This window comes from Equus asinus, unplaced genomic scaffold (genome assembly GCF_041296235.1).
Source record: "Equus asinus isolate D_3611 breed Donkey unplaced genomic scaffold, EquAss-T2T_v2 contig_155, whole genome shotgun sequence".
Classification (NCBI taxonomy): Eukaryota; Metazoa; Chordata; class Mammalia; order Perissodactyla; family Equidae; genus Equus; species Equus asinus.
The window spans coordinates 20,001-32,346 of record NW_027224800.1 but is presented as its reverse complement, the minus strand read 5'-3'; the positions used below and the strand labels follow the sequence as shown (position 1 = coordinate 32,346).

The 12,346-nt window shown below is 57.7% G+C and overlaps 1 long non-coding RNA gene across 2 annotated transcripts; it reads left to right on the top strand.

The window, feature by feature from the left end:
- Positions 1-2,375: 2,375 nt before the first annotated feature.
- On the top strand, positions 2,376-8,429 carry LOC139043087 (uncharacterized). 2 transcript variants are annotated; one of them, XR_011500166.1, is made up of 4 exons: positions 2,376-2,436; positions 3,443-6,114; positions 7,403-7,637; positions 7,925-8,429. It is a non-coding gene; the product is annotated as an uncharacterized lncRNA (long non-coding RNA). The 2 variants fall into 2 exon arrangements; XR_011500165.1 differs by lacking the exon at positions 2,376-2,436 and having other exon boundaries at positions 5,754-6,114; positions 7,921-8,408.
- Positions 8,430-12,346: the final 3,917 nt, after the last annotated feature.

Genomic DNA, 12,346 nt, shown 5'->3' with positions numbered 1-12,346 from the left:
GCGAGGAGACCCGGTCAAAAAGCAACCCTGAAAAAGGTACCCTCTGAAACTGAGGAAGCAGGGCAACAGTGCCTAGCTCAGGTGACAATCTTTAAGCAAAAGAAACACACAAGGGCGTGGGGAGCTGGCGAAAAGGCAACACTGAGAAATCCAGCCTCTGAAACGGACGAAGATGGGCAACAGAGGCTAGCTCAGGTGGCAATCTTTAAGCAAAAGAAACACACAAGGGCGTGGAGACCTGGGGAAACAGCAACACGGAGAAATCCACCCTCTGAAACTGAGGAAGATGGGCAAGAGAGGCTACCTCAGGTGGCAATCCTTAAGCAAAAACAAAGCACAAAGGCGTGGAGCCCTGGGGAAAAAGCAACCCTGAAATATCTACCCTCTGAAACTGAGGAAGATGGGCAAGAGAGGCTGGCTTCAGGTGGCAATCTTTAAGCAAAAGAAACACACAAGGGCGTGGGGAGCTGGGGAAAAGGCAACACTGAGAAATCCACCCTCTGAAAAGGACGAAGATGGGCAACAGAGGCTAGCTCAGGTGGCAATCGTTAAGCAAAAGAAACACACAAGGGCGTGGAGGCCTGGGGAAAAAGCAACACGGAGAAATCCACCCTCTGAAACTGAGGAACATGGGCAAAAGAAGCTAGCTCAGGTTGCAACCTTTAAGCAGAAGAAAAACACAAGGGCGTGCAGACCTGGCAAAAAAGCAACAGTGAGAAATCTACCCTCTGAAACCGACGAAGATGGACAACAGAGGCTAGCTCAGGTGGCAATTTTTAAGGAAAAATAAAAGGAAGTGCGTGGAGACCTGGGGAAAAAGCAACACGGAGAAATCTACCCTCTAGAACTGAGAAAGAAGCGCAACAGAGGCTAGCTCAGGTGGCAATCTTTAAGCAAAAAGAATAAAATAAAAAAATACAATGGCGAGGAGACCCGGTCAAAAAGCAACCCTGAAAAAGGTACCCTCTGAAACTGAGGAAGCAGGGCAACAGTGCCTAGCTCAGGTGACAATCTTTAAGCAAAAGAAACACACAAGGGCGTGGGGAGCTGGGGAAAAGGCAACACTGAGAAATCCACCCTCTGAAACGGACGAAGATGGGCAACAGAGGCTACCTCAGGTGGCAATCGTTAAGCCAAAGAAACACACAAGGGTGTGGAGACCTGGGGAAAAAGCAACACGGAGAAATCCACCCTCTGAAACTGAGGAACATGGGCAAAAGAAGCTAGCTCAGGTTGCAGCCTTCAAGCAGAAAAAAAAAAGACGCAAGGGCGTGGAGAGCTGGCGAAAAAGCAACACTGAGAAATCTACCCTCTGAAACCGAAGAAGATGGGCAACAGAGGCTAGCTCAGGTGGCAATCTTTAAGCAAAAAAAATAAAATAAAAAAATACAATGGCGAGGAGACCCGGTCAAAAAGCAACCCTGAAAAAGGTACCCTCTGAAACTGAGGAAGCAGCGCAACAGTGCCTAGCTCAGGTGACAATCTTTAAGCAAAAAAAAAAAACAAAAAACAAAAAACAAAAAACAAAACCCACAATGGAGTGGAGACCCGGGGGAAATCAACACTGAAAAATACAAAAAGAATGGAAGACCAATAGACAGAGCAGGCACTTTCACCTGGGGTGGAGGAGGTACGCATGGATGACCGATAAGCGCATGAAAAGATGTGAGCTGTTCCCTGGAAAAGCAAGTGAGAAAATTAGAGGGAGACATTGTGGGGACACATGGGTGAGACTGCCTTCTTCCAAATACCGGAACAGGATCAAACTGCTAGTCAGGTCGCGGAGAAGCCAAGTCAGTCACTCACGCCTCACTGGTGGTGAAGGGAAACGGTATGGCCTCTGTGAAAAAGGGCGTGGCGGGTTCCAAAACTGACACGCCGCGGAAACAACCACCGAAAGTGGCAACCTACATAAGCCTTTGGTGTATCTTGCCTCCTAAGAGCGTCTGTATGTAGCTGGAGCCTTGGGTCATTAAGGCTTCCACAGTGATCTGTGGTGGGTGGGTGGGGGGGGGGGGCCTTGGGCCTTGGGGGTCTCCGCTGGACCTCCAGGAAGTCAGCTTTTGTGGAGTCCCGTGAGTCCTTCCAGGGAGGGAGGCATCCAACCCGAGGGTGGTCTGGAGGGCACCACTCCCACCACTCCCGGGGGCTGGGGCGGGGGGCGGGGTGGGGGCTGCGGCCACGTTCCTGTTCATTCACACAGAATCCGGGGCATGAATGTTCTTAGCAGCTCTGTTCCACACAGCCCCACACTGGAAACCACACAGACGTCCTGCGAGTCCCATCCCTTGCTCATGTCGCCGGGGCTCCGGAGGAGGGCCACTCTGTAAAAGCGGCCGCCAGATGGCGCCCAACGACCGGCGCGGAGGGGTCAGCGGGAGGGAACCGGGTCACCAGCCAGCGAGAGTGCACAGCCTGAGCCCACCGCCGGGTCAGGTCTCTCTCTGTCTCTGTCTCTGTCTCTGTCTCTGTCTCTGTCTCTCTCTGTCTCTGTCTCTGTCTCTGTCTCTCTCTGTCTCTCTCTCTCTCTCTCTTTCTCTCTGGGCCCGCTTGGGGCGGGCGGGAGGTCACCACGTGAGGCCCCAGGGTGTCCACCTCGGAGCTCCCAGGCAGCACAGGGCAACCCTGGGCGCAGAAGGAGGTGTTGGAAAATCGGCGGGGAGGGGGGTGGGGTGGGTGGGCTTGCCAGGAAGGGGACAGACTCCCCACGTGACTTCTGGGCCGGGCCGGGCGCGGGGCTGCCGGCTGGCTGACGCGGACAGAGGTGGAAAAGTCCCCGGAGATGCCACGGGGCAGGCCGGGGCTGCCGGCCCCCGCTTCCCGGAGCGGCCCGAGCACTTCCCGGGCTCCCGGGAGGACTTAGAAAATCACGGCGGGGTGGGGGGTGGGGGTCGCTGTCAAACCGAAACCATGCACGTCATCAGAGAAGGACCGTGACGACGGAGGAATTGTCCGCAGTCTGTCAGGAATTGTGTGCAGCCTGTCACTTCCGGCCCAGAGGGTCTCTCTAAGGCAGACGGACAGACAGAGCCCACAAGTCGTAGAGGAAAGGACCGAGCCGCTTGGCCGCGGAAAAGTTTACAACACAAAACAGGTCTCCCTCCGCACGGGGCCACAGCAAAGCCCAAAGACGACACACGGGGGGGAGCATGGGTGCAGATGCACGTGTGGTGATAAGAATATGGATTTCAGCAGGGCTTCCCGTCCTCATCAACAAGCAGAAGCACCCAAATGGTGGGGGTTGGGGGGCAGAGACCTCACAGCCATTCCCTCCACAAATCGAGTTCCCCGGGACATCCTCACAGCGCCGTGCTGTGAGTGTGTGTGGGTGTTTAAAATGGAGTAAATGTGGACGTGGAACTGCTCCGTGAAACCAAAATAACAACAGTCGTAGATCTTCTTTGGTCATTTAGAAAATTCTTTTTTTTTTTTTTTTCCCCAGCGGTGCACGTATTTCCCTTCCAAAAAAGAAGAACGGGAAAGGAGATGTTAAAGGCAAGCAGAGAGAGGAAAACTGTTGCAAAACAAAAGCTGAGCTCCCGTCCGAGGGAGGCCTCCTCCATTGGAGGCCTAGGAAATCATTCTGACAAAATGGAGGATCTCTGTCTTTGGTGTCGATTCCCTCAGAGGTCAAGAGAAACCTTTTCCAATGTCTTTATCAGGAGGAGACTAGAAGTTAGAGAAAAGTATCCTTTCGGGAGTGAGAAAAACAAATTCTGATTTTGCATCAGCTTCCCTCCGATCTTGAAACTCATTGACTTGATTCCATTCTGTCGACGGAAATAATCCGGAACCAATCTATCCGTGAAAATCGGGGTGCGTTTATTCTGAGCTAAAATGTGAGGACTGTGGCCCGGGGCCTTTCTTCCCGAAGGAAGAGAGGGTGCCCGGGAAGTGGGGTGTACAGAGTGCTTCTAGACCCCCAGAGAGGACGTTTCACATAGGATCGAAAGGTCCCTTGGATGATAGTCGCGAGACTGCTCTGTCGGCACAGCGATCGACAGACACTGCTGGGTGGCAGGTCTGTTGTCTGGGCCTGGGTGGTCACAGGGGAGCCGGATGGTCAAAGGTGAGCGCAACCATCCGCTCCTAGCCTAAGGAAAGATGCCTCTCCTTAAGGAAAGGCCCGAGCACGGGGAAGCTGCTCCTTTCCCTTAAGGGCATTGGTTCTTGCCGTAGGAAATGTGTAAAGCGGATCTACGATGCGATGCGTGCTCGACGGCCACGTCAGGCCCTTTTCGAAAAACACTGTCAGGCCGAATTAGGCCGACACCCAATGGCTTCCTCATAGACTCCCATAGATCCTATCGCTCGCCATTTCTATCTGTCCACTCGTTCCAATTTTAGGCCACTTGACCACGAACAGGCCTTTTTCTCAGATTATTTTCCCCGTGAAACTTTGATCACCTTTTCACAGACAAAACGATCTTTACTTTTTAGGCCCTCTTGCCTGAAGGCAGCCATCTCACTTTCCTTGAACACAAAGATGTTTCCCATATTCACTTTTAGTGGCTTTTTGTTTTGTTTTGTTTTGTTTTGAGGACGATGAGCCCTGAGCTAACTGCTGCCAATCCTCCTCTTTTTGCCGAGGAAGGCTGGCCCTGAGCTCACCTCCGTGCCCATCTTCCTCTATTTCATATGTGGGACGCCTACCACCACGTGGCTCGCCCAGCGGTGCCACGTCCACCCCCGGGATCCGAACTGGCGAACCCCGGGCCGGCGAAGCGGAACAGGCACACTTAACCAGCGCGCCACCGGGCCGGCCTAGTGGCTTTCATCGCATTTGTTAAGTAGATTTTTTAACCCTCACGAACCTTAATTTTGGTGAAAACTAAGAAGCCAGCAATTAGGAACTGTCCTTCCCATGAGCATTCCGTCGCTTGGCCAATGTCTAAACACTTGGCCACTTTTAGAAACATGGGATTTCATAGGTTTATCTTTTCCTTCGCTTTATTTGATTTCATCTCACTTTAGTTTTTGGGTGAGGAAGATCGGCCCTCACAGAGCTAACGCCTGTTGCCAATCTTCCGTTTTTGTTTTTTTTTTCCCCCCTCCCGATTTTTCTCCCCCAATCCCCCCCATGACATAGTTGTCTATCTTAGTTGAGGGCCCTTCCAGTTGTGGCATGTGGGACGCCGCCTCCACACGGCCCGACGAGCGGTGCCGTGTCCGTGCCGTGCCCGGGATCTGAACCGGCAAAACCCTGGGCCGCCGAAGGGGAGCTTGTGAACTTAACCACTCGGCCACGGGGCCGCCCCTGTCCGTGGACTTTTTTATCACCTGATTTCACCTCGCAAAACTTCAAAGCTTCAAGTTATCAGAGAGGTTTGGGAAGTTGTTTTTATTAATTTAATTAATTTATTTTTCGAGGAAGACGAGCCCCGAGCTGACACCTGCTGCCAATTCTCCTCTTTTTGCCCCGGGAGAGTGATCCCGAGCTAACATCCGTGCCCATCCCCCTCCCCTTGATAGGCGGGACGCTGACCACAGCGTGGCTCGCCAAGCGGCGCCACGTCCGCACCCTGGATCCGAACCTGCGAACCCCTGGCTGACAAAACGGAACGTGCGAACTTAACCGCTGTGCCGCCGGGCTGGCCCTTCGGGAAGTTATTTTCAGGACACGGGCCATAAACTAGAATCACCGCTACAGGTTTATCGGAGCGACATCAGCGTTCGTGGTGGATTGAGTCGTCCCCTCTGTCTCTCCCCTCCAGGGCACAACCAAAGGGACGTCTATCGACCCACCCACCAAGGATTCCCCCCCCCCCCCCGCACGGCACAGCAGGATGCCTGAGAGATCCACGCAGCCCTACAGCGGCAAGTCACATTCGCACAGTCAAAATTCAATGGCAGAGACAAAACGTTAAGGTCAGTGAGAGGGAAGAGAATAACCGGCCCAGGAGCAACGGTGTGAAGAACACGGAGAAGACGGGTCCTAGACGCCGGGGTCCCCGGAGCAGTGATTTGATCAGAGGCCCGCAAACGTCCACGATCTCCACACCACGTTTATGGCCGACTGCGTGCGTGGGTCCTTTGGAATCGACCAGGCTACCGTCCGGGCCACTTTGGGACATCGTGTCCAGCTGCCCCGAGCGGTGGAGCTGTCGTTCAAGTGTAAGATGGGGCCCGTCCGGGGAGAGAATGGGGACGGGGAAAGGGAGGCCGCGGGAAGTCACAGAGTCTGAGGTGTTCGGGGGAGACTGACTCTTCTGAAGTGGAGGTGGTAGAAGGAGAGCAGCAGGATTTTTGGATTTTTGTTCCCTCTGTTAGGTATCTGGGTCCGGAGGAGAGTGGGGCGGGGGGGGGGCGGGTGGTGGTGGTGGTGGTGGGTGTGAGGCTGAGGCGGGGCTGGTGTTTCCTTTCCGAGTCAGGTGGAAGAGCTCCTCCAGTGGAGGTTTTTAGACAAGGGGTCTGGTCTGGCAGGATGGGAGGTTGCGGGTTGAGCCACAGGGGAATCTGTCGTAGCTCAGACTCGGGCCTTTGAAGAAATAGACAGAGAGAGGAGTTTTGCTCTGTCTGTCACCGCAGCCGGCACCTCAGGAGCAACAACAGGAGGCTTCCCGAATGAGTGAAGGGGCAGGAGCCAGCGTGCCCCGTGCCTCTCTCAGCCCTGCGCCGGCAGGGAAGGAAGCAGGCAGGCAGGCCTCAGGGCTACTCCCGTCCTACTGCCCGGTGGTCCCTGTCCCGGCCCCGCCCCCACTCTCCCCCTGACCCTCACCGCTCCCCAGCCCTCTTCTCAGCCAGAGAGGCGATGGGGGGGGGGGCGGTGCGGTCCCAGAACAAGTTTCCTCTCATCCGCCATCATCTTGCCACCCTGACGACTTGGCCTGAGATCCGGCCTAGGCTGTACCCGTGTGTGGTTTTCCTGTGGACAAGGGGGCCGGTTCACCATTTCGGAAGAAACCCCTAGCCTTCCACTGCCGAGTCGCCAGCCTGGGAGGGGGGAGGGGGGAGGGGGGAGGGGAGGTCAGGCCCATTCATTCCGATGGGCCTGGCGTCAGGGCTTCATTCAAGTGCAGGAAGCTCTCTCCCATGGCCTCGGGCTTTTTCCCATTGAACGGCTTTCTTCAATTCCCCCACCCTTAGGCCGCAGTCCACCAAGGGCCGGGAGGCAGGGAGGGAAGATGTTGGGGCAGGGTGGCTGTCTGAGAAACTCGCCTCATCTGGGGCAGAAAGAGTGCCCCCCTCCTTTCTCTAACCCTACTAGACTGCTTGAGGATCACGGACGGTTTGGCTCATCGATGAGCCCTGCGTTATGGGCCCGGCAAGCAAACTCCTAACGGGCAACCCGCCGCTCTAGGCGTGTGTGGGTTTTTTGATCTTTCACCTTCAAGTTCGCACGACATCGGTCCGTGTCCCCCGCCCCGGCTTCCCATGGGAAATCCTCCGTCTCTTTCCACAGACTCACTGGCGACTTCACACAGTGCCTGCCTCCTCCTCCTTAGGAAGGAAGGAAGGAAGGAAGGAAGGGGCTGACCCCGTGGCCGAGCAGTTGAGTTTGCACGCTCCGCTTCAGCGGCCCGGGGCTTGGAAGGTTCGGATCCTGGGCTCGGACACGGCACCGCTCATCAAACCACGCTGAGGTGGCGTCCCACACGGCAGAACCAGAGGGACCCTCAAAGAGAATATAGAACTAGGTACTGGGGTGCTCTGGGGAGAAGAAGAAGAAGGAGGAGGAATAAAAAGAAAAGAAAAGATTGGCAATGAGCTCGGGTGCCAGTCTTTAAAAAAAAAAAAAAAAAGAGGAAGAAAGATGGACAAACAGGAACGAATCCCACTGACGGCACCTCCAAATGGTGGGGGGCAGGGGGGTGGGGGGGGTGGGGAGTGGCATCATCGGGCCAAGGGTGACTCTAAGCGTGATCCCGCGGTTGTGTTATTTGACATTTTATCGAATCGATTTATTATTTTATTTTTGAGGAAGATGAGCCCTGAGCGAACATCTGCCACCAATCCTCCTCTGTCGGCCGAGGAAGACTGGCCCTGAGCTGACATCCGTGCCCATCCCCCTCTACTTTCCAGGTGGGACGCCTGCCACAGCGTGGCTCGCCAAGCGGTGCCGGGTCCTGTGCCCGGGATCCGGACCGGCGAACCCGGGGCCGGCGGAGCAGAACGTGCGAACTTCACCGCCGCGCCACCGGGCCGGCCCCCGGAGTTGTTTTGAAAATCCAGTAAGGGGCTGGCCCCGTGGCCGAGTGGTTAAGTTCGCGCGCTCCGCTGCAGGCAGCCCAGTGTTTCATCGGTTCGTTCGGATCCCGGGCGCGGACACGGCACTGCTCATCAAACCACGCTGAGGCGGCGTCCCACATACCACCGCTAGAAGGACCCACCGCGAAGAACACACAACTACGTACCGGGGGGCTTTGGGGAGAAAAAGGAAAGACAAAAAATAAAATCTTCCAAACTCCAATAAAACTTTGAGTGAAGACGACGAGGAGGATGCGAAACGTATCTCACGCCTCCGAGCCGAGCCGTCCGTTTAGGTTTAGGAAGGGGGACGAGGACCCTTTGTAAGCGACATCCCTTTTTAAGCACCATTCTAAACCACAGAACAGAACTCCCTCTCCTCGACCCGGAGCGAGGAGGTTCCTGGGTGTGTCAGAGAGGGTCACGTCCTCTGCAGCACGAACGAACCGCCAGGGTTCGGCCACGGGAAAGAATTTCTTCCTCTCCAGGGGGACTAAAAGTCACCGACGGCAGCGGGCGTAGGTGCTATCCTTCCCGTCCAGGAAAGGCAGGGAGAACTTCAGCCGTGAAGAGAAGGAGGTCTTCCTCACTCCCCGTTTTGGGAGGGCCCCTTTGGCAGGGGAGTTTTGTCTCCTGATTTCAAGTCAGGAAGAAAAGGGAGAGAGAGAGAGAGAGAGAGAGAGTGTGTGTCCTTCTCGTGCCAGGTCGGTCTGAGGGGGACCTCCTCTGGTTTCCTCCCTTCCCAGGGAACGCCGTTCGCTCCTTCTTCTAGAAAAAGCTCCCAAAGCACCACCGCCCAGGATGGTCGACCTACGCCCATCGTCCCTCCTTTCCCAATCATTTCTACCGCGACAGAGGGACAGAGGCCCCTGCCCCATCCCCATCCCCACCCCCACCCCCATCGCCTGCCTCCTTGATGGCCAAAGGAGCTGCCTCTGAGAATGGAACGGGGCTTGGAAACCTTCTAGAGGGGTGACTCTCACCTGCCTGCCTGCTGGGAAAAGCACCACGCTGTCCATCGGACTGCTCTTTTGGGCAAACGTAGGCGTGCCACATAGCGATCGACAGCTATGGCGGGGGGGGGGGGGGGGCGGGGTGGCGTGGTGGTGCCCAGGATCCACGACACGTGACGGCTGCGGAGCACGACAGCCCTAAGACCTTGAGGGAGACGGGGTGGCGCGTGAATCCTTTCGGAACGAGAACGACAGGAAACGCTGACGGGGACGTGTTCTCCTCTCGAGAACACACCAACGCCTCGCACGGTGTCTGACCCGGGGTGCCTCTGACTTTTGTCATCAGAGACGATCCTCTCGACCGCCCCTCACGCTTTGGGGAAAAGGGGAGAGGGACTCGGTAGCACGGGAAAAGCCATCCATCCGCCCTTCCTTTCCGTCTTCACGGCTCCTTCTCGTGGAAAACGAGGAAGCCGTCCGGAGGAACGGAACACTGACCCGGGCCAAAGCGTGGCCCAGCCTGAGCCTCCAAAACCTTCTGCTAAGTGAGAGGTGCCAGACATCCAAGGCGACCTACGTTGCGATTCCACACAGAGGAGAGAGCTAGAACGGTCCAACCCTAGAGGGCGACAGCAGATGGCGGCGGCGGCGGCGGCGGCAGTGGTGGTGGTGATCGTGGTGGGGCAGATCCGGGAGTGGGGCCGTTTTTTCTTTCGGGGGGAGGGGATGGAAACGGAAACCTTCTGGAAATAGATAGCCGTGACGGATGCGCCACCTTGGGGAGAGAGACTCCCGAAGGCCACTGGCTTGTGCCCCGTGGAAAGGATGGATTCGGTGGGATGGGAATTCTACCTCCGTGTAGAGCGTGTGGTAAACCACGAGGTAGGTGGGTGGGTGGCCTCCCTGCCTCGCCTCCACCTAGACGTCCACACACAGAGACCGACGAGGGAGGGAGGGAGGGAGGGAGGGAGGGAGGGAGAGAGACAAGACTGACAGAGGCCGAGGCCGAGGCCGAGGCAGTGAGCGAGTAAGTGATCGACCCTGGCCATAGGGATTCCTCAGAGGGCGTCTCTTGGCTCCCCAAACGAAGAATGTGTGTGGAGATCGAGAAAGATCACCGACCTAGGAGAACCAGCAAGACTTCCTCACCCGCCAGAGAGCCGCTGGGCCCCTGCCGTCCCTGCCACCGCCACCCCTACCCCTCGCCTTTGGCAGCGACGCCAACGAAAGGCAGGCAGACGAGTGGGAGAGTCGTGTGGTGGTGTCCCCCAAGGAAGGTGGGTCCATGCCGACGAGCGGTCGTCGGCGTGTGGAAAAGCCAGAGGCGGGCTGACTAGAAGGAGGGCGTCCTGGAGGAAGGGGCCAGGGTGTGAGGGAGAGAGGCCTGTTCCTCTTCCCCTGTCGGTCCCAAGTCAGGGGCCCAAAGGAGGAAAGCTGTCCGTTCCTTTCCGACTCGGACGGTTCGGGCGGAACCGACCGATCCCCGCGGCGGCGCAGTCGGGGCTTTCTGGACCAGAACCCCTCTCTCTGTCGCCTTTCGACCACACGCACGCTTTAGAGGCCAAGGGAAAATGGATCGGGTCTCTCTGTCTCTCTCCCTAGAAAACAAGGGGCCGGGGGCCGAGCCCGTGGACGAACGGTCAAGTAGCGCCCCCCACCCCGGCCCCCGGCTTCGACGGCCCAGGTTTTCACCGGTTCGGATCCTGGGCGCAGCCCCAGACCCAGCATCGCCCTTCAAGCCACGCCGAGGCGGCGTCCCACATAGCAGAAACGCGAAAGACCTACCACTGGAACCTACAACTATGGACGGGACGGGACGGGACGGGGCGGGGCGGGGCGGGGCGGGGCGGGGCGGGGGTGGGGGGGCGGCTTTGGGGAGCAGGAAGAAAGAAAAAATAAAAGAAACACAAGGACGGTCATCGCGATAGTTCTTTCCACTTCCATCCATATGTTAACAGGACCCAAGTTTCCCGACCTCCATTTGGATGTATGTTAACTAAATGGAGAAGCTATTCAAAGGACTCCTCTAAAGAAGTCCACGTTCTTCTTTCTAAATGATAATGAAAATCATTGTCACCACCGCTCTTCCGACCCTCCATGTCCAGACGGCCTCCCGCCCCTCCCCTATCCCCAACTCCCGCCCCGCCCCGCGCCGACCCCCGACCCCGGCATTCTCCACGCCCACCTTTCCCTCTCCACTCCTACCCCCCCCCGTCCCCCGCCGCCCGGGACACCGCACCCCGCGCCCCCCCCCCCCAATCCAGGCCGGGCCACCTGGTCGACCTCCTCGAACACTATATAAGAGGATGCCGGGCAGCAGGTGGCGCCCGACAAGCGGCCTCCTCACCGGCCGGACGGATCAGCCTCGCGGGGGCGGGCGATGGGGAGGCGTTCGTCCAGGTCAGGTCAGGTCGGGGGAGGGAGGATGCCGCGCCGGCCGGCCTGGTGCGTGGCCTGGTCCCGATCCACCCCGCGTCTCGTTTCTCGGGCCGGGACGAGTACAGGCGGGGAGGCCGACTCGGTCACGGAAAGCGGCCTTGGGGAGGTTTTGGCGAACGTCCCTGTCCCGGGGCCGTCTGCCGACTAGGGGACGGAGTCCTCCTCCATGCTCCTTCTCGCCCCGAGTCGGGCGGGTTGTGGGTCGCGCGGTCGACTTGGCCATTTCCCCGGAGGCATCCTGCCTGCCGGGGCTCCCTCCCTCGGGCCGGTGCGAGCGGTCCTCGGGCGGCCCGGGAATTTGGGCCGCAGCGAACGAACGAACGAAGCCCGTCCCTCCTGCGTCGGCACCGATGAGACACAGCCCTGGTGGATGGAGCCGCTTTCCTCGGGTTTCCTTTTGCTTTCGGCCGCTGCTGCCACCAAACCTCCCTAAACGATAGGAATGAAAACGGGAACCGTTGGCATAATAAAAGCGTTTTGGTTGGCGTGTTTCTTGGCTTTTGGGGACTCGAGAGGTATGATGGATGATCTCCGATTGACGTTGGGAAGGTCTATTTCATCCCAGTCGCACGAACCCCGAAAACGTGGCGGCTGGACGAGGGAGGGAGGGAGGGAGGGAGGCCAACCACGGGATTTCCGCACGACCAGCTGATGGACACGAGCGCCCCGTGAGCCGGGCGGAGGGCAGCCGCCCGGGTCTCGCAGCTACGTGCCCGCGGAACCCTCGGGACTGCGAGAAGCCGGAGCGACCCGCAGCCATGTGGCGC